This window comes from Ptychodera flava, chromosome 4 (assembly GCF_041260155.1).
Source record: "Ptychodera flava strain L36383 chromosome 4, AS_Pfla_20210202, whole genome shotgun sequence".
Classification (NCBI taxonomy): domain Eukaryota; kingdom Metazoa; phylum Hemichordata; class Enteropneusta; family Ptychoderidae; genus Ptychodera; species Ptychodera flava.
This window is the reverse complement of record NC_091931.1, coordinates 16,649,152-16,670,429: the sequence shown is the minus strand read 5'-3', so window position 1 is coordinate 16,670,429 and position 21,278 is coordinate 16,649,152. Positions and strand designations below refer to the sequence as shown.

The 21,278-nt window shown below is 40.5% G+C and overlaps 1 long non-coding RNA gene across 1 annotated transcript; it reads right to left on the bottom strand.

Moving 5' to 3' along the window:
* Nucleotides 1–703: 703 nt before the first annotated feature.
* LOC139131022 (uncharacterized) lies at nucleotides 704–18,477 on the bottom strand. The gene is made up of 2 exons (XR_011552035.1): nucleotides 18,422–18,477; nucleotides 704–1,311 (listed from the first exon to the last, which is right to left on the bottom strand). It is a non-coding gene; the product is annotated as an uncharacterized lncRNA (long non-coding RNA).
* Nucleotides 18,478–21,278: the final 2,801 nt, after the last annotated feature.

The following is a 21,278-nucleotide window of genomic DNA, read 5'->3' as shown; positions in this document are numbered from 1 at the left end:
CGACAGTGTCATCTTCGTTTTCAAGTACTTGTAAATCCTAATATCTGGGCCAATGGCAGGTGAGGTTAGAGGTTATACAACTTACAACTTATGTAAGTGATCTGGAAAACATTGCTTGGCACAGCGACTCCGTTCGTTCATATCTTCATAATAATAATGCAATGTGCAGCGTCCTGGAAGCTTTAAGCCAATTGGTTGGCTGAAACTCATCGTCACTGTTGAATAGTTTGCGAACAGCCAATCAGCTACTCAGCAGCCTTAGATTGAGACCCCTTGAATTGCTTTAAATAATGACATAAGGCTGAGACCCCTTGAGTTGCTGTAAATAATGACAATCTACCAATCAGATATGGCCTTCCGAGTCGCTGCATATTGGCCAATATTTCTTGAAGATACCCAGAAATCTTTCAGTTATCTCAAATTATCTATTTTCTGTGCGTGTTTTTATCCGTAGGCAAAATTAAAAGTATGCATGTTTCTCAATCCAATCTTTCCCAAAACTCCGAACAAAATAACTAGCTTCTCAACTATCATAAAATTTAGTTATTAATGCCCATCAGTAGCGACGCCTGTAGCTTTAAGAGATGCAGTGCACCTCACGACAGAACTTGATATACACCACCCTGGGGTTAGTATCTGAGACATGTTTGACTTTCTAATTATGTTGTTATATCGTTTTGTTTAACGAGACAATGACATTAACTTTGACCTTTCAGAATATTTTCTTTATTTATATTCGTAGAACAAGGGCATTTCTTCTTCGCGTCCCTACTGTAAGATAAAATACAATGCACTGTTATGTGCGCATCACGCAATGTTATTGTTGAGAGACGAATTCCAATCCGGAGTAAAATGCATCTGTCAACAAAAGTATCGGACATTACACGGTAACATACGTGCTGTATATTGAAATGTTGAACACTATGTATTGCCACATGATTCCAGGTCTAGCAGAAGAGTTTTACTGACATGACAAAGCCAAACCCATCGAAAGTTAGAGGTACCGGCGCTTTGAATTTTGCAATATCAGACGGAACCAATTAACTCTCTTCCCCCGATCACCAATGATTCGTACTTCAGCGAGCGTCGTAACCATCAATCAAATCGACCTTTCAAATCGGACGATGACGGGTCACTCAGGTTCAGGCTTGACGACAAGGCCTATTGCTCCGAGGCGGGTTGGGAGCAAGGCCTCTTCAATATTGACATAAACTGCACGACCTTGCTCTTCGGCAGGGATCTGAAATACGTCAAGTTCAGGCCAAGGCTTCCGGCTCTTCCTTAGCCGTGTGTTAACCCGTCCACTTTCATCTGTAAAATACAATTGAATATCGAAAACCGGTAGGTTATTTCGTTATTGAGTATTTTGCCTCCACAGCGAAACTCTTACGTTCACGTCATCATGTATTTAAAAATGCACAGTTAGGGAGTATAAAGGGCTAGTACCTCATACATTTTGATGATTTTTCCCAATATTTTTATTTTGTATGTCAATTGCATGTGCTTGTTCTACTACCCAAAGCATGTAGGAACACCAACTATTTAGCTTGTCAATGTGTCGTCTATGTGGTGTAAAATGCACTGTAATTGTTTACAGTTGAATTTTAGTCCGGACAAGAATTCACTCGCGCCAACAATTATGATGCAGTCTGTACATGTACCGGCTGAGTTAGCAAGCTAAATACTGAGTATCTCAAAACATGCTTTGGGGAGTGGAATAAGAAATGATGGCTGACATTAAAACAAAGATAGTGAAAAAAAACCATCAAAAAGTAAGATTACTGGCTCTTTAACACGAAAATATATGAACCCGATAATATAAATCTTTTCATAAATGATTGGACGACCTTTAACCCATAACCAGTCGTTCTACTCAGTGACAGGCGTTGAGTCATCCTCGGAAGGGGGGCCTATAAATCAACTTCTCTGCGAATAAATCTGTTAAATTCCAAGACACGAATTTATGAACTTCGTATTTTTTTCCAAAATCGTTCGCGGTGTCATTTTATTCAACTTCTAGTCAGCAAAATGATATTGACCCCAATAAATCACGTACTTGAAAGCAATTCTGATTTTTAAGTGTTCTTTTCGACGCGACGAACTCAACATCTATCCGCCACATTACTCGACTATTCAACAAAACAAACAAAACAACAACAACAAAACACAATCACGAATACATGGGCAACCGAATTCGCCGACGACGTCGCCGTTTCGTCTGTCGGCGGTGGAGCTTTCTGCTTCTCCGGGAGTGTAAATCACTCTTCCCCTGTACCGGCATGCTTAACATACCGCGGTAACAGACCGTTCTTTTTGCTTATCTTTGTGTCTTGCAGTGTCTCAGATAGCCTACACAAAGCATCGTGTGTTTTCTAGAGAGTGTAATTTACGAGTTATTCTACTACTTTGTGTCGAATTCTTCAGACGAGTGTGCTCGATGACCGGAGTGTTTGAACATCTCTTCTATGACCAGAAGGTGATGGTAGAATCTCTCGAAGAGTTCCCAACAGTTGCAGATGCGGCAGCTTTTTTCCTTCTAAGTGTGCTATCCACTCTTCTATCTTTTTGCGTTTTTTCCCAACTCTTGTCCTCCAACCTGTGACGCCTGAATGATCTTACTGTCAAGTTAACGTGTTGGATCATACGATAGTCTAAAGGAGCTTTTAGCGCCCTACTATCGAGGATGTAAACGATGTGTGGATAGTACAACTATCTACTGATAGCCTTTTACCGGGAAAGGCTTTAAGTTACATACATACATACATACATACATACATACATACATACATACATACATACATACATACATACATACATACATACATACATACATACATACATACATACATACATACATACATACATACATACATACGTACGTACATACATACATTCTCTCTCTCTCTCTCTCTCTCTCTCTCTCTCTCTCTCTCTCTCTCTCTCTCTCTCTCTCCTCTCTCTCTCTCTCTCTCTCTCTCTCTCTCTCTCTCTCTCTCTCTCTCAAATCATGTTCTGTGTATATGTCAGGTATATGTCAAAGTACGGTTCACACGTACTTTCGACTACCCCACTCAAGAAACAATTGTAAATGACATGCGTTTATTTGTTAGTTCGTTTGTTTGCTCGTATATTTTACAAGGTATCTGTATAACACAAATTTGTGTGGTTCTCCTTGACCAAACATATTATAAGCTGAGGTATGGTTTTGACTTTAGTCAAAATGCCTGTACCCCGAAGCTCCAAAAGGAATGCATGCAGATCATCCCAATACAAGCGTACCGCGCCCACATGTTCTTTTACCCATAGCCCAGCCTTGCTGGAACCCCCCCCCCCCCCCCGGCTTACACATATGTTAGTCACATGCGCTGCACCCCTACCCTCCTCAGTGAGATTAAACCCCCCTCAGTCAGCATTCGCGCTTCTATATCCCCAGTGTTACTAACGTGAGTCGTAGCTGTTGATGGGACTTTGTACAGTGTCTGTTTTATGGAGGCAATTATCCAGTACAAGCGATCCAATGACAGGTAAAAAGAGCTTTCAGCAGAGTTAAAGGAGATTGTCCGCCGTTCGAGTTGACAATCGGCGGCTTTGATGTCAACTACGTGACTGTAGGGCAGTTCCATCACCCCTAGACACCTGCTAGGGTCCCGACATTGCTCTCCTAGTCGAGGTGTATGTAGCCGAATAGTGACTGTCCAAACGCCGGACTTAAAAGTTTCGCTTGGCTGAAGTTAAAGTCATGAAATGTCTGATTAAAGTACTATAGTATTCCCCCCTCCCGTCCCATCAGTTTAGCTGTTATTTCCTCCTCCCGTCCCCTCAGTTTAGCCGTTATTTCCCCTTCGGCTCAGTTTAACTGTTATTTCCCCTACCCTCAAATACCTGTTATTTCCTCCTCCCGTCCCCTCAGTTTACCTGTTATTTCCTCTTCCCGTCCCCTCAGCTGCTGTTTGTTTCTCGAAGACCCCGTCAAAAATGTGCAACTAAGCCCAGCTTTATCTTCGTGTAGTCGTTGAGAAAAACTGACGGAGTAGAGTATTTATCGCGTCTCAATACCAGCGAAAACTAATCGGCGTATGCGTCCGTTTGGTTATTCCAGACAATGTAGCAAGTTCACGGTCTGCCGACTGACCATAAGTAGCCGGTGAAATCGAAAAAGGCCAGGAGCAGGGAAAAATGAGAAGACCCATTTTGATTTATTAGAATTACCTAATTTCAATGATGTTTGTTTCAAAGTCGGGGATCGAGATAGAACTGGGAGGCGGGGTGTTTGGGAAGTCAGCGTTGCCCAAAATCGATCGCTAAAATCGATACGTTTCTAAGCGTTTTCCCATGGCTTAAGTCTAGTGCTCGTAAAAAAGTCGATTGCTTCCCGGTATCGCTGACAATAAAGTTCAACTTCGTGCCAACGTCTTCGATAGAACCCCGCACGCCGTATGCAACACTACTTCGTTGAACTATACGACACTCAAAAACACCTTTTCAAGTATACGAGTTATAAGATTTATTCTCGTTTAAAGATTAAAGAGATGTTGTCTACAGAATACTTTAATTGATTGTTAAACGGTTAGCAAGGACAAAACGTGAAAAATGACAGGCTACCTGGCACTTAAAGAACACATCTGCGAATTGTCGAATCTACATAGATATTTGAAAAATCAAGACGGGATGTTGAACTCATGATATAGTTTTGCCTCATGCGCATGCGCCCCATGTGCTAAAAAAAATTGCGAAAAACAAGCCCGAATTAAATCTCTGGTTAACGGCTGGGATTACTCTTTCAACTGAATCAAGCATTGTCCAACAATCATTGTTGCTTGTTTTGTTGTCATCAATAGACCCGTAAAAAAGAAACAAGCTCCATAAATTTTTCAAGAGATAGCAATGTTCCCACTGACCAACAAAAGCCGGTTACAGCCACCCCCCTCTCTTTCAGTAATCACATCGTGTTTTTTTTCTCTCTCCTTTGCTCCTAAACTTGCTCCCGCTGATATTAAATAACCGACGTTTGAAGCATTTTCTGGACACAGTTGCATTTAAATTGCCTCAACCCAGCGTGCTTTGGAATCTACTTACAGGTGGAACATTCAGATGCCGAACAAGATCCCTGTCACCTGAGTGTGCAACGCGAAACACTCTCCGTGTCTGGGCCGTGTTCTCCCCCCCCCCCCCCCCCCCCCCCGCACTATTGAAAAGCAGTTTCCGTTTGCGCACTGATACGAAGAGGTTTGTCACATCTTGGACTGGTGAAGTGTAGACTTTGTCTAAAGTTCGGACATTCAATAGATACGTTCAGTCATTTTCTTAACCGCTGCCTACCAGATTTACAAGTAAATTTCCCCGCAATCATATTAATTTTTATCATAGAATGTTTAGTGTTGTGAGTACTACCATTGACAGTCTTCACTGCACTGTCTATGGTACTACGGAAAAGTGTCCCGTCCTAAGCTGAATGTGCAACTATTAAGGTTAATACTTTGTTCACTGCTGGCGTATCTGATTCCGTTGCTCGTACATTTTCAAGTAGGGGGCTTATCTTATGCGAAAATGATTGAGATTCTATTTGTCGTGGATAAAGCCGCTGGTTATATACCACACGTATTGAATGTACAAAATGTGTGCCGCCTTTTGCAACTCTGTAAACAAGTAAAGTTTTCCCGGTATGTCTTAAAACTATAAATTATGATAGAAGAAAAGAGTTCTTGTTCGGTTCTGCAATACGACTCAAGCATTGACTATGAAATGCTTGTGTTAGGCTTGTCTCTAATTATTGTAGCTATAAAATTACTAGGTTATCCGTCTGATTTTCATATGTATGCAGAGGAAGAGAGAGAGAGAGAGAGAGAGAGAGAGAGAGAGAGAGAGAGAGAGAGAGAGAGAGAGAGAGAGAGCATTTAACATAAGGCGGTATCGCGTTATTGTCATTACGACGACCACTGGAAGCTAGATTATCCCCGGAGCTGAGAGAGAAATGTAATTTGCTCTGCTTTTTGTCCTTGATGAGCAATGAGAGCGTCAGATTTGGGAGAGGGCGATCCGATTAGACGCTAAGTTTCGGAGGTTTTTTTGTTTATGAAGAAACCAGACCAATTTTTGCCAGGTCCGATATCGATTTTTCCCAGCACACCTGTTGAGACTGTGAGAGAAAGTAACGAGGACTGACATCTGTCTTAAGTCCCTTTTTTCAAGTCCTACTAATTACATCTTGTCAAGTTCTTAATTACTGGCATTCGAGTTTTCTTTCTCTTTTCGGTAACTGTTTACATGTGCCCGTGTCCAGTTTGACACGACTTTTTTTCTCAAACAGGCAAATGCACAGCTTTAGCGATTCACACGTCAGCCTCGTCATGTTTTTTAATGATCACTGCAAGGACTGGCACCGTACGACAACCCCACATGTACATCCGGGGATTGGAATGACGGTTGTTGGAGATGGTGGCTTTTGAATAGAGCATCGCTCTCCCGCTGCTTATTGGATCAGGCTGTGACTGAATTTCTACACGTTGTTCAGCAAGATGTGGCAACTCTACGTGTCTGCATTTTAACGCCCTTTCAAGCAAAGGGTGACAGCGTTATTTGCAATGCGTGCAATGCAGAGTCCAAACCTTCCACCACAGCATGAACTTCAATTGCACGAGCTTTTCTTTTTTTGTAATTTCAATAACGTATCTGGGGCGTCCATATCTGTACCGCGGAATTTCCCTGAGCACTTTAGCAATTTACACCTGTCCATATCAGGCAAAAAGACTCTACCCTAAAAGACCCTTAATAGTCAATTGGTGATACAAGCTCCGAAGGTTGTCGCTTTCGAGAGAGCAGCATTTTTTTAGAGAAAAGTTTCAACGGATCCTTGATATCGCCTCTGTGATGCGAGCATGCGTCCCTACACTGTATGGCTATGGTAACCTTCCTTCGCCCTACATTCGATCAGCCTCTACCCCACACGTGGCTGAATACTGTTCCACCAGTCTTCTTTCTGCAATAGATTTCGAAACTTTTCACTCACACACAAAACTTGACTGGCGTGTCAATTCAGTTGCATGGGTCAATTTATTCAGTAGAGGGTTCCAAAAACAAAATAATTGTGGGAGGAAAAGTAATATCTGCCTTTTAAAGGGATATAGTCGTCGGAACTGCGCTCAAAGGTCGTATGGGACCCATACGACCGATGGCAACAATGTACCCAAGGCACAATGGTGATAGATGAAAGTTAAAACATGTCTGTCATAATCTATCATCGTATTAATTTAAATGTTGCAGCTATGATGATGAGGCGCATCTTGATATCGTGCACGAAATATATTGTTTGTAAACAAGAAACTCGCACAGGCGCAGTTCCGACGACTATATCCCTTTAACGCAGAAGCCTATCAAACAGACCATTATGGTGTTATATTCGTTGTGTCGGTTGCGTTATCCCTGCCACCAGATTTGAGACATTATTTGATCTTCAAAACTGTTATCCCGAAGTCTATTAGCAGTATGAGATAGCGAATTGAAGTCGTACGAGTGACACCACGTTAACTCCATCAATCATGTCCCGAGTAAACACCAAGCCTACAAATTTATCTTATTCCTGTGAGATCATGTCGATATTTGACTTTTGGGCGCGGAGATCGGCCAAAAACTGACCATGGTAGCATTAGCTGTCAATCTTATGCGGGCAAGTTCTGACAAATATCTCGCTTGCAACGGGAGACGAAAACTTACCCGGGACCGGGTTACGTTTTCAGAATGTGCAAAGATGTGCACGCTATATCAATGGTTTAAAAAATATGCTACGAGGTAAGACGTTTTAATGTGGAGTCCTCAGAGACATGATTTCGCGATGAAATCACGTGACTTACATTTTAACGCAAAAAATGACTGTAAGACTTTTAATATGGAAGCTAGCGGGATATTTGGTGCCATGAGCTATGACCACTTTCTGATAAAATAGATAAATCTGTGAACAATATTTAAACACAGGGGCTGATTACTTACATACTTTCGAAGACCTCTATGTGCTAATTTTACGCCTCACCGTTGCCCATAGATTCTCTGAAATGTTGGAAGGGTACATCTCAGGCTTTTAAAATAAACATTTTTATCTCGTACAGTCCTTAGGGAGTCTTCAGTAATTACAGGGGGTGGGTTGGGGGAATTCAGTGCACATCTGTACTGTAAAATATGACCCTCCCCTATCTTCGTGTCTAAAATGTGGCCCTCTCCTGTCCAACATTCTAAAAGATGACCCCCCAACCACTGCAGTATTTTTCCCAGGAATTTCTGAAACAGTATCGGCTAATTTACATAACAATAGGATAAATTGTAAGTTAGGGGCAGAAATTACAGGGGGGTAAGACTGGCGTTTTGGGAGGGAGGGAGGTCGCAATTTATCACCTAAGCATTTTTGAAGGCATATTTCATGCACTTTAGGGAGGGTCACCATATTTTCTGCTAATGTAAGAAGGCAAGATGTGGCTTATATAGTGCTTCACCCCAAAAAAATCAAATCATAATACATGGGAGTATATCAGACAAAATATTGGCTATTTTCTCCACAAAACAAGATATATCTGCACATTCATATACGTTTGATAATATATGTAAATTTACTTTGCTTGAAGTGGAAAGTAAAACGTGCATGTGTGTACAAAAAATTTGATCTTGGAATTTCACCGAAAATGTTGATTCACAATACATGGTTTGTATTCGAGAGAACTATGAATATTTTTTTCCAATACAAGACTCGCTAATTCTGTGTATTTATAGGCGTTTGATAATTCATTTTAATGTACTTGATTAGACTAGGGCGGTTACAAATTTATGTGTGTGCAAGAATTTTGATTGTGGAATTCACCGAAATGTTCATTCCCTCACTATACATGGTAGTACTATAAGGAAACGATGAATATTTTTTCCAATACAAAACTAACTAAATCTTTGTATTTGTGACGTTTGATAATTCATTTTGATGTACTTGATTAGACCAGGGTGGTTTCAAGTGCACTGTGTGTGCAAGAAGTAAAATTTCACCAAAATGTTGATTCACTACATAGCCGTAGCCCCCTGTCCCCCTGGAATTTTTGGGAAAAGTGCGATTTTTTCGAATACACAGAGATGCTGATAAAATCGCTAATATTTCCCGGGCGATTCCCATGCAGCACAGGTGATTTGAATCGATGGTTTACTGTAAAACGTCAAGCGTCTCTGTAACTTACACTGATTCTTTGCTAATATTTATATCGATGCAGGTTTATTGTACTCTGGGTCAACTGAATCAAGTGTTACTTTTTGCAGTTCCCTGAATAAAATGTAGCTCTTTTGCGGTTTAAACGAATAATTAAACATCTTTGTGCGGTAAAATGCAAAAAGAAGCGCACACACACACGGACTGTGCAAGTAACACAGTTGTAGTGGTCGCTTTCATTTGAACACTGTCAGCTATCGCAATTTGCCAAAATGTTAGATAGTGCAAGTCCGAAAAAACGACGTAGCGTCTATTAGTCTATTTGACATTTGTCAGGAAGCAGACAGGGTCAGCATACCATTTTGTAGCAGGCCAAAAGAAGACAAGTCGTTCAACGTGACGCCAGGTCGCATAATGCATCGCAGTTACTACGAACGCGTTCGATCTAATCTTTAACTATGTGCCTTGAAAGTGAAAAACTTAAACTTTTGCCCAAACTTTCCTGAATACCATTTTGAACCATTCTCTCACCAAATCAACAATAAAAGTCAGGGGTCACCGTGCAAAGTTTGGAACTAGCGAAACAAATCACCCAACGTTTTGCGACATTTGAAATTCAAAATGGCCTCCAACCCTGTGTTAACTGCATAGGGGAAATTAAATTTTCAACTTTCGAAAAACTAGGACAGTGAAAGTTTTTCTTTCTCCAAGAGCTTTAAAAAATGAGGCCCCACAAGTGGTAGATCAGAAAAGAAATGTAGAAATTTGAGAGTCCGAATATCTATCCCCGAGGTGCGTTCTATCTTAACGGCAGGTAGATCTCTTTTTGGAATATTTGATGGCCCTGAAAAGGGCCGTTTGGTTTGTGAGCGATCAATATGATCACTGTAAATCAGAGCGTGGAGCCTCTTCTCAGTGTTCCAGTTCTGTATGGGGAAAATGAAACGTTGCTGCAGTTTCCAAGTAGGCTTCTACTAATGCAGCAACAGTACCAGAAACATCTTCACTCCCTAAACTCCGCGTTCAACTGGAGGCGAAATAGCTGATGATGAAGCTCACTCAGAATTCTGGTTTTCCCATAGGGAACCAAGAAATCTGGTTATTGTTGTTGTTGTTGTCATTGGTATTGTTCTTTATGTTGATATTAGTCATGTTGTTGTTGTTGACCAATAAAATTCAACGAACATAACTATTATGTTGTTGTTGTGTTGTCGTTGTTGTTGTTGTTGTTGTTGTTGTTGTTTCAAACGTAATGTAGATCTCCTAATAAACACTACAAGGACGTTATCATTATTTGACCGAATGAAACTCTCTCACAACGTACACTCTCCGCCTATGCTATATGTAAAGAGTATGTTGGGAGAGAAATTTGAAATTTACTAAACACTAAGTCCTAATCAGAATTGAAAAGAAAGAGACAAAACTCATAATGAACATGTTTATAATCATGATAGCCATAGAGGAAAGATGCCAGATCAAAGTCATTGAAGTGTGATTTTTATAAACTTTGGCCAAAAATATTGAACTCGAAATGTTTTTTTATTTGGTATCAGGCGTTTATTTTATATCACACACATAAACTATATCATTGTTATAGCTTAGTTTTCGCAATGACGAGGACGTATATCGAGCGCATGCGTAGACACAATAATTGCTACATTCAGTGATGTTTGCTTAGTACATGCAAATAATATGTAAAATATATAAATTTATGTAAATTACCCAAATCAAAGCTAAGCTAGGTTCTGCGCCCCTTGGCAATTTAGTCAGGCTACGGCCATGCTTTATACATAGTAATCTATGAGAGAACTATGAACAATTTTTCTCCAACATAAAACTAACAATATCTGTGCATGCATTTATAGACATTTGATAATTGCTATACACCTGTCATCTGTCCCATATGTTTTTATCTCTTGTTTTCATCAGTTTTAACTGTTAAAGGTGTTTAATGTACGGTATCACTGCATCTTCTTTGCTTGTGAAGCTTGTGGATAATGTATATGTATTTAAATGAATCGGTGTATTTCGTCGGTAATTTTCTATTGAGAAAATATCAGATGGACAATCGAAGGTTAGGCTGTAAAATCAGCTTCTGCTAAAGTGACCCTCCCCCAATATAGTTTTATGAAAAGTGGCCCTCCTCCCTTGGACAGTTTTCTAAAACGTAACACTCCCCTAATTCCCCTGGCCCACCCCCTGTAATTACTGAAGGCGCCCTTAGGTTCATCGTCTGCGAGGTGATTCTGTTTTCATATAGAACTATATCGCGTCTTTGTGCGCTGTCTCCGGTCCCTCCGTAACGACCGCCACATTCAAACAGCTGTGCACAGGTAATTGGCCGAAGGTCATTGAAAGGTGACGGCGGCGTGGCACCTTCCCGCCATTTCTTATCAGACGTCGTTAATTCTGTATTGATTGAATAAATTCCAAGGGCCTCTTGTTCTGTTTTGCAAACTTAAGGTCCTGATCTATACATTAAAGAGGGATTAATATGCCAAAATTAATTTCAAACTTTGGAAGCAGGCCAAAAGGTTCCAAAAAAAGAGCTCTGAATTTTGATAAACAAACTTTTGAATTATTTGATATCGCCTCTGCCAATTTCGGCCGCATATAACTCCACATGTTGACAAGATTAAAATGAGAACTTGTTCACAAACAAGGCGTGCTGATGGAGATTAACTCAACGTTCAGGGTCGTGACCTTTGAGATAAGAACAGTTTACCGACGCGACTGGGATGCATGTCACATCATAGACCCTCGAGTTTTCTCGAGGGTCTATGGTCACATGTACTGTCAATGAACGGCAGAGAGTATAGATAATGCAAACAGACTTAGTCGGGTGCTACACGCCAAATACTGGGTACGCAAGACCCTTTGACTCGGAGAGTTCCAAATATACCAAGCAAGCTCACTATGCCTCATACAGTTCCTCCTAGAAGTATAATATTATGACACGCAAGTCACTAAGGCTTGGATGTAGCTTTAATCACAGTTGTTGTGAGATTTTCATAATTTGTTTCGAACAAAATAAAACCAAACTTTAATGAGCATAGTTTTTTAATTGACATGGCAAATGACCCTCTAACATTTGTTTGGTTATCACTTTTTTAACATGGAAAGTGATCGTTTTAGATTATTTGATGACTGAAAAAATATCTAGATACTAACTACTCTTGCTCTAGTCTTTCCATACTTACGGCACATCACACGAAATACTTCGATAAGACACTTAATTATCAAGCAGGTTGCAGAAATCATGTCTCGGCTGCTGAGTCATGTACCAGGAACCTCATTTGACAATTGACCAGTCACAACACAATTAATAAGTAGGGCAACTCAAATAGTTTGTGATAATGTAGTAACCGACTTCTCCCCCTTGATAGTGTTCGATCGATGCAAAGCCGGGGCTGACATATTTTGGTCGATCGATTGATTAATATCGTCTCCGTCTTTGAAAGCCGATTTTCTTATTTGCAGGTCGCGCGCAACTGCCAGACGAAAAACCATGCACAGCTTGGCATGCCGTAACCCAAGGTAACGTATCATTAGGTTGGCAATAAATGTTGCATCACACCGCGACAGGTGTGTCATTCGATTCGCTTTAAAGCACAAGGGATGGGGCGGCAACATGGCGTGGCCGCCCGGGAGAACAATGATCCATTTGTACAATAAATTCAACAAACCCCCTCCCAAAAAAAAGGAAACAAAGAAAATATAGACACTTGAATTCTTTTCAGAGATATTACATGACAGAGGTCTTTATCGATCCATACTTTGGCGTCCATAAGTTAATCTCGGCAAATATGTTCGGAAGTGTTCGTGATAATGCCTTGGTTGGGGAGGAGGGGGTGTCTTGTCTTGATGTTAGATGCACATAAGAACAAAACCAGTCACTTTCAGTCCGGAGTCGTTCAGAACGTTTGAGTGTCAGGCTAGTTCCCTAACCCACTTATCTCTGCCATCAATGCAACACGGAAGAAAGCTTAAAAGCTTTTCAAGTACCGTGACGGGCGACAAGAATGGTCGGATCGCTAAAGCTGCAGGACCGATGATCTAAAACATAACACAATAAGCTATATTGTGTTTGGCGTCTTAAAAGCGCCTTCCATATAATGGTCGCATGAGTTATGTATCATTGTTCGACACAAACGTGCAGGTATTCACTCTCCGCAAACTTTCAAGTGACAGAACAGACACTATAATTACATCCACCACCGTGATCTGTTGTGGTTTTCTACACGAAGTTAACGACCAATATCATATTTTCAAATCATCCCGTTTGTTTGTTCTTGTGGACTCCTCGATCTGTTAATTTTTGTCGCCAGTCCTCAATCACATTGTCTCGGTTTTCTGCGTCGAAATTGCTCATTCCTTTTAACGAACACTATAAACCTAGTCACAATGATTTAAATCTCTAAAGGGGCGGACTGCACCTTTTAAACCCAACATTTCTTATAAACCACCCTATTGTGTCCCGCCGACCGACGTAGGCTTTGTTGAATGTTGTCGCCTAGAACATCACTGCCTCCGTATTATTTGATGACTCAGCATTTTGCAAGACCGACAACTTCGGTACTAGTTACGTCATTAGCAATATGTTTCATCTATACGGACAGTGCCGAACCAATGTCGAACGACTTACGATAATTGGATTGCGACAAGAAATCCAGCTGAAAGAAGTAGAGCTGCTATTTGAATGATATCAACCTGATTGTTCCGTCGGTCTATCGTTCAAAAATATTGTCAGGCTGGCGGTGTATGTTAGGAGAAACAACAAAACATTTGTTGGGGAACGCCTCTCTTTTTCGTATCAGAGTCTACGACACGATTGCTGGGGCACTTTTCTTCGACTGTGTGATGCTGATGAATGTTTCGTCAACTAGGGATTCGGGTTTGACCCTGAGGGCGAGGCGGGGGGAAGAAAGACATCGCGAGACTCTTCGTCAAATCTGACGGAGAGCAGTTAGGGAAGGGATTCCTCTGCGTGACAACGACAGAAGATGTAAAAATATTGACACACACATGCACGTAGTTAAGGAGACAATAACTATCCTTATTTTCATCATAAAGGTTGTTCAATTAAGCAAATAAAATTATCTTCTTTTTCTAACATCTAAAGTATCTTAAAATGCAAATTATTAGCCTTGCCATTGTAGTTTATTTCGTACAATACGCAATGTCATCGTTGACATATGAATTCTCGTCCGCACTAGAATTAAATGGTCAACCATAACACCTGACACACATACATATTGACCAATATGCTAAAAACGAACAGTAGATTTTTCGACGGGGCTTTGGTTGGGCGTTGGATAAAACACTGTACTGTACAGACAAAGCAGATACTGGACAATGAATGACACGCCGCAAGCCTGGGGAAGCTTTAACGTTTAAGTAGAACGATTTTCTCCGTTATCGATGGAAGGAGTGCTTTCAATTATTAAACGTAGGTGTATTTGAGTGTACTTTGGCATTTACTGAGTCGCGGTGTTGCCAATTATATCGGAGAGCAGTATCGCACTTCAAGACGGCAGAATGCGTTGAAATAGTTGCGCAGATACAGATTAGTGCTTCGGTGCTCTTTTCAAGGAGTTTTGGGGGAGTTTAAATACTTCAGTCTTCCTCTCCGGGATCTTGAAAAAAAAGTAAATAGGCTAATCACGAACGGTTTGAATAATTAGAAGACGAACAAGTCACGTTCCCTTTTTGAAGTGTTGTTCATGGTCGGTTGGTTTGACCGATGGGTTGAGCGTCGCTCATCACTTACTTTTGTCGGAATCCCGATGTGCTCGGATTTCTCTTGAGAGCACGACAGACGTCTAGGGTGCCGCTATCATACCCGTTACTATCATCAAACCGCGGTGATCGATGAGAAATGTGATGGTGATGGATGCGGACAGGTTTCATGCTGGCCGCATTTAGCCCGACGGTACGTTTAAGATCGCGTTTGAGGCGGCGAAAGCTGCTCGCCAAACTCCCCTTATCTCTTCGCATATTCCAAAATCAAAGAAACGACTTGCGGCTATGATTTTCCATGATGTCGTATCAATTCCATTTCATGAACCAATCGCAATTTTTGAACGTCACGCGTCTCTATTAGGTTTGGGCAGTATTCCTTTTTTGACCGAATGTACTGAATTATGTTAAATCTTCTCGTTTAAACTCACAAAAATATGTTCAATGACCATTAACAAGTATCAGTGTTGGAATATGCTCTGTGCATCGCAAAATCAAATTATTAGGCTTACGTCACTACATGACGTACTGATCATGATGGCGATTCACCTGTCTGAGGTGCAGCGTACTTCATTTTATTCGTTTATTCGTATTATTCATTTTTTGCGATAAGCATGAAGTTGAGAATAAACTTCGGTTTGCTCTCTTAGGGGATCAACCATTTGGTCTTTGGTGGGGTAGCAAAATGGAACACGATCTGCAGAGCGAGGATGTTTAAAATGCAGACTTTATGGTAAAAAAAGACATTCTAGTTCAGAATCTAAAAGAGGTGTGAAATTCTGAATTGTCATGACTATTTCACGTACCCCCGGGAAAAAACAATCGAATTGTTGAAGGCGAACGGCCGTGTGCCTCGTTCTGACAGCTTCCAGTCCTCCTCTAACGATACATCCCTAAAACTACAATGGAATGGTCTCGATAGTTACACAGACTGCAATAAATTGTCGCCAACTTCAAGATAATTGTTTCAGTCCGAATCATCAACTCACAAGCCAGCTAAAAAAACTTATAAACTCGCAAAGCGTGTAATGTTATGACAAAGGGCTTTTTGAAAGGAGAAAAAAAATGGATAGAAATATTAAGGCTTAGCATGCTCGTTTTTGTACGGCGTAATGGTAATTAATTTTCTGAAGGAAACTTTTTCACGCATCTGTATGAGACGTGTAAGGAATTAAACTTAATCCTTTGACCATGTTGACGCGCATTTGCTGCGCTAGCTATTCAAAAACCATTTAGCCGTACCCATTCGTACAAGGGCAAGGGTCATAAACCCTGATAAAAAAAACATAATTGAAACAAAACTGTTTCACGGTCTGTTCTATCTCAAAGACTCGGGACAAACAAGTATATCCAACTTAATACCAAATATTGATTTCTCGCTCAATTGTTTATGTATGGACAATGATTTCAGACGAGTCCTGACAGAGTCTAACATTCTTTATGGACGATATCAAATAAAGGCTCAAAGGTACAGTCAGAAGTAGCGCCCAGGCAGTGCTATAATCAAAGGTCATGATGGGGTCAGTCAACGACTGACGATGTATGTACATATGTGTATGTACATATCAACGGGGATATTTGAAGAATTTGTTATAATAGACAACGACAAAAAATGCGTTCTTTCAACACACTTTAAAACTTCAGTATGTCATTATTTGTAATGAGGGAGGCATGGGGTTGCATCGAACAAATGCTAAACGCGTTCACTCGCGCCGACTATAAAATGTACATCGAAATTGAACAAATTTTATCTTATTTTTCTGGTCGAATAAGCAAGTCAATTAATTACTTAATTGACAACTGCATTTTTCTGATTGGTTTCCTTGACAACTTCCCACCAATCAGTTTGTCACATAAAGTTTTTTCGGCGTTCTTTGAAGTGCTGTAACTGAACGAGGAAAACTATTAACATGATCGAATGATTAAACGGAGGAGCCGTGGCTACGCGTGAAATTTGCCAACTCATTACGCGATGTAGTATATTTCATTTGAAAAAGTTATTTAAATTTAGCGATTTTAGAATTTTCCGATCTCAACCATTAAAACATTCGAAGGAAAACTCCACTTTATTCAGGATAATGATCGTTACACTTTTTTTCGTTCCTCAGCCTTTGGGACTTCAGAATCTGCAATTGACATGCCGAGTTCTCAAAGGATGCAGAGTCGCCTTGTTGCCCCGGCAACAAGAAGGTGACTACTCTGAATCCGGGCACGCACTCACACCTTCTCCTTCCCCCGTTGTGCGGAGAAGATCGATATAGCATCGCAACGATTGGAGCCAAGAAGAATTTCTGGCAGCTTTGAAACTCATAATAATACGCCACCGTACAGATGATATAGCCAATTTGTACACTGTAATGTGGGTAAAAATCAGTCGCAACGCCTTCGTGCAGTAACCAGCATGTTGAGTCTAGGCAGAGCAGCGATATGTAACGCATAAATGACCATATGTTCGAATATTGCTGGGTTTTCTTTCGCGCGCATTGGGCCTATACATTCCATTGAGGTAATGTATAACTTACGATAAACATGTCCTTTCACCGAGCCATCAATCATTTGCTTCCATTAATATAAATCCGTCGTTAACTCAAAGCACATGACTCGACTTGACTGCACGAGCTCTCCAATCCCCTTGAGAGTTTCTGCTTACAGATGATGTATATGGATTTCATTCCGTTGGCCCGAGAGGCTGGCATTGTTGAACAACTCAATACAGTCCCGTTGGTTGTTTATGTCAATTGAAATCTATTTTGGTTGAAATGATAAAATAAATTTTGATTTTAATGTTATCTTTTATGCACCATGCGGTTACGAACGTAAATCAACTTCTAATTTTGGGGTGTTTACAGAGTCATTTCGAAATGTCAAAGATATATTAGGTCAGCAACTATTTGTTGTATTCATTTGTAACAGTACTGAAAATTTTGAAAAAAAGTACCATCAATTATATCAGCATTCTTTTGTTTTACGGCTTCCAGTTAAAATAGTTTCTCGCATTATAAGTTAAGACACCCCTTTCATTCTAATGCGGGCGTTTTACTATCTCTCTAAGAAAGCGGCGATCTCCGTCTAATTACAGACCAAATTTTTATTATGGGCATACTTCGATACCTTAAGTTTGTGACTTACAGGACAAAACTGGGAGCAAAATGACTGAATGATAGCAATTAAGTCAAGCTTGAAGGAGAAGATTGAGCACCAATAAAACTGCGAACGTTTTCTACCGCGATGTGGCAGGTGTGGTAAACAACTTTGTACCTGTCTATTCACCACTGCGAGAGACGTGTTTTTAATTAGGTCGGTATTTGTGTACAGAATGTGCTAGGCCTATGTAAATAAATTAGTCAAATATTTCAATATATACCCGCAGATTTGAAAGAGCACGTCTCTCCTCTACACGCGGCGAACTAGGCACACCATCGATTCCCATATAATCATGTGACAGTCTCTCCTGATCATGTAAATTGAGTGGTTAAACATGGAACACATTCACCATTGGGGTATACATACCATTCGCTGAGGTGTGAACAGAACTTGATGCGCTCCCTTGTTTTACAGGGTTATCGTGAATCAGCATGTATTCAAACTGCAGTTGTGGTACAGCCCTTCGTTCACTAAAAAAGTACAGAAGCAAGATAAGATTAAAGCTTGTTCTTGGCTTCATGATGTTCAATATTTCATGGGCCTAGTTTTTTTTCCATGGCAAAGTATGGCAGCATAGGGCTTTTGATTGAGGCAGCGTTGCACATTACATGTTATTGCCCACATCACATGTAATTGCCGGTAACCTAGGGAGGAGTTAGGGTTATGGATAAAGTACAATGCCAACGGGCCCGAGGGCAACCCTTTACGTTCGTATCAAAACGTTGGCATCCACTAATCATCCTAATCTCACTCGTACAAAGCCATGATCATTTATTAGAAACATTTCAATTCTTTACTTATTTTGATGGTATCTTTACATGCAGGAATGCTAACTTCCAAAATATAAAACTTCCATAAATACATTGCAAATTTTGGCAAACTCGATATTTGCAATGATATAATGTATGTGAGTGACAACTTGAAGGAATTTATGTAATGATAATCTGTTTTACGCATCTATAACATTCCTGGCATAACACATAGTCAAAACAAATCACACAATTAAGGTCCATACAAATCCTATTGACTCCAATGATGTGAAACATAACTCCATGAGGTTTTTAAAAACGACCCTCATCCCTACAAGTGATACACCAAAATAGTATTGTAAAAGTTTGAGAGTCCGAATATCTATTCCCGAGGTGCATTCTATTTTTATAAGGTCAGCCAACTTTGAGAAATAGCAGACGGACAGACACACAGACGCACAAAGAGACAACAGTGTGCCAACAGTTCGATTCGTGAACACGGGAGCTTCGTGATTCAACGTACGCTTCGTGATTAAACTTGTACCTCGTTTATGGATACATGACTGCATGTTGCAATTCAGACAGCTTGAGTGCCGTAGACTCTGATCTGGTTCAAAGTTCATGTATGTATCGACCTGGAAATTTTCTGCCAACAAGCAATTTAAACATAGTATGTCAACCTTTGAGTAAATTACTTTTGGCAAGTCTTGGGCTAATTGTCTTGTTTTCAAACGTAAGGATTTACATCGACAATTCTTTAGCGGCATGACGAGAGGCGGGAAAAACGGAAATATGGGGGGATTCCAAAATTAGTTGTGCAGCAATCATCAATTAAGTTTTCAAGCCGTTGGGAATTTCAGGTCAGAAAATTGATGAATCGTAAATTACACTCGATTTGATACAAGATGGCAGCCTTTCATCCCATTCGTGTACAATCGGCCGTAAATAACACCTAATTTGTCGGCCAAATGGATTTGTCATGCTGCCCCTTAAAGTCCAGCTCACGCTTTACACGCCATCAAGTCACGCTGGATAATAACATAAGGCAGAGGAATACCAACGGGTCGTGTAGTGTTAGCCGGTTTCAGGCTCGAAAAGACACGCATAGCCATGCCATTGTGATATCGTCATTTTTGAAGACGTCGGTGGGTAAAACCATAAAAAATGGTTTCACTGTGCCAGTTTTGAAGATAAAAATGGCAAGATGGTCTTCTTTCTGAAAAAAAACCGAAAAAATTAAATAATGACTCTTCAGTTCATATCAATAATTTATATTCATGTCACGGTACATCTTCATCTTCATACACTTGGTCTGAAATCCACTTCAGTCTTTATCATACATTTCGAACCAGTTTTTAAAGAAATGTTTAAGAGACCTATATGCCAAAAGAAAGCAACAGTTCTCCAAGTTCTTGTTTCACTTGGGGCTAAATTTTACCATAAAGTAAGATGAGCTGCATAAAGTCAATGAATGGCATGTATCTCAACGCGATGTATCTCAAAGAGTGAATACACAGATGCTCGGTGTTTCTCCATATTCCTTGTCCACTCACTCCTGCCTACATGCATGCAAAGAGACAATGTTTTACTTTTGTGTACTCCTCCACCATATTAATGGGTAATCTATCGAGCAGACTCCTCTCTCTCTCTCTCTCTCTCTCTCTCTCTCTCTCTCTCTCTCTCTCTCTCTCTCTCTCTCTCTCTCTCTCTCTCTCTCTCTCTCTCTCTCTCGTCAAACATAGCTACCAGCTCTGTAGTTGACGTCGTCCGAAGGTTGGATGCGCATGTCACTGATAAACACTGCCAAAGAGTTTTGATGTGATAGGCATGGTCAGACTCGGCTCCTTGATTGTAAGACTAAGTTGAAGTATTGAATACAATAGAAAAGGCTGTTACATTCTCGCCATATTATATGAGAAGCCGCAAATTTTGATCTGATCGCAAAACATTATACAAAATATGATTACAAGAGAGATTCAATTGCTCTGGGAAAATGATTCAAAGGTACATGAGTTTCACTTAAAAAAAACAAAAAACAAAAAAAAACATAAATACTCTGTACTCTTTGGGCTTTTAGCTTGAACATAGACCCTAAGGTGTATGGTCTAACAGAACAGGTGCGTCCAAATGGTAAGGTGCATTGATGTGTAAGTTCCGGTAGGTATGAGAATGTTTCGCCACCGAACAGTAAAAAAAAGATCTCCAAGAATGTTCGGAATCCTCTTAAAACTTCTCCATTCCCAAGACGCTGATTTAACGTGAAAATGATCGAAGCGGCTGCTGTCATTATTTCAGGAAATGCACAGGTGTCATTAAGTCAACGATTGTCTCTTTTGCTGTCGGTGGGATTAATACAATTGAGAAACAATTCGTCGTATCAAAACAAGTATAACGCCAGTCAGTGGGCCCCCGCGGGGGTGCTACATCCACGATACCTTAAACTGAGGTTGGACAGTTGCCATCTTGCCCGGCGG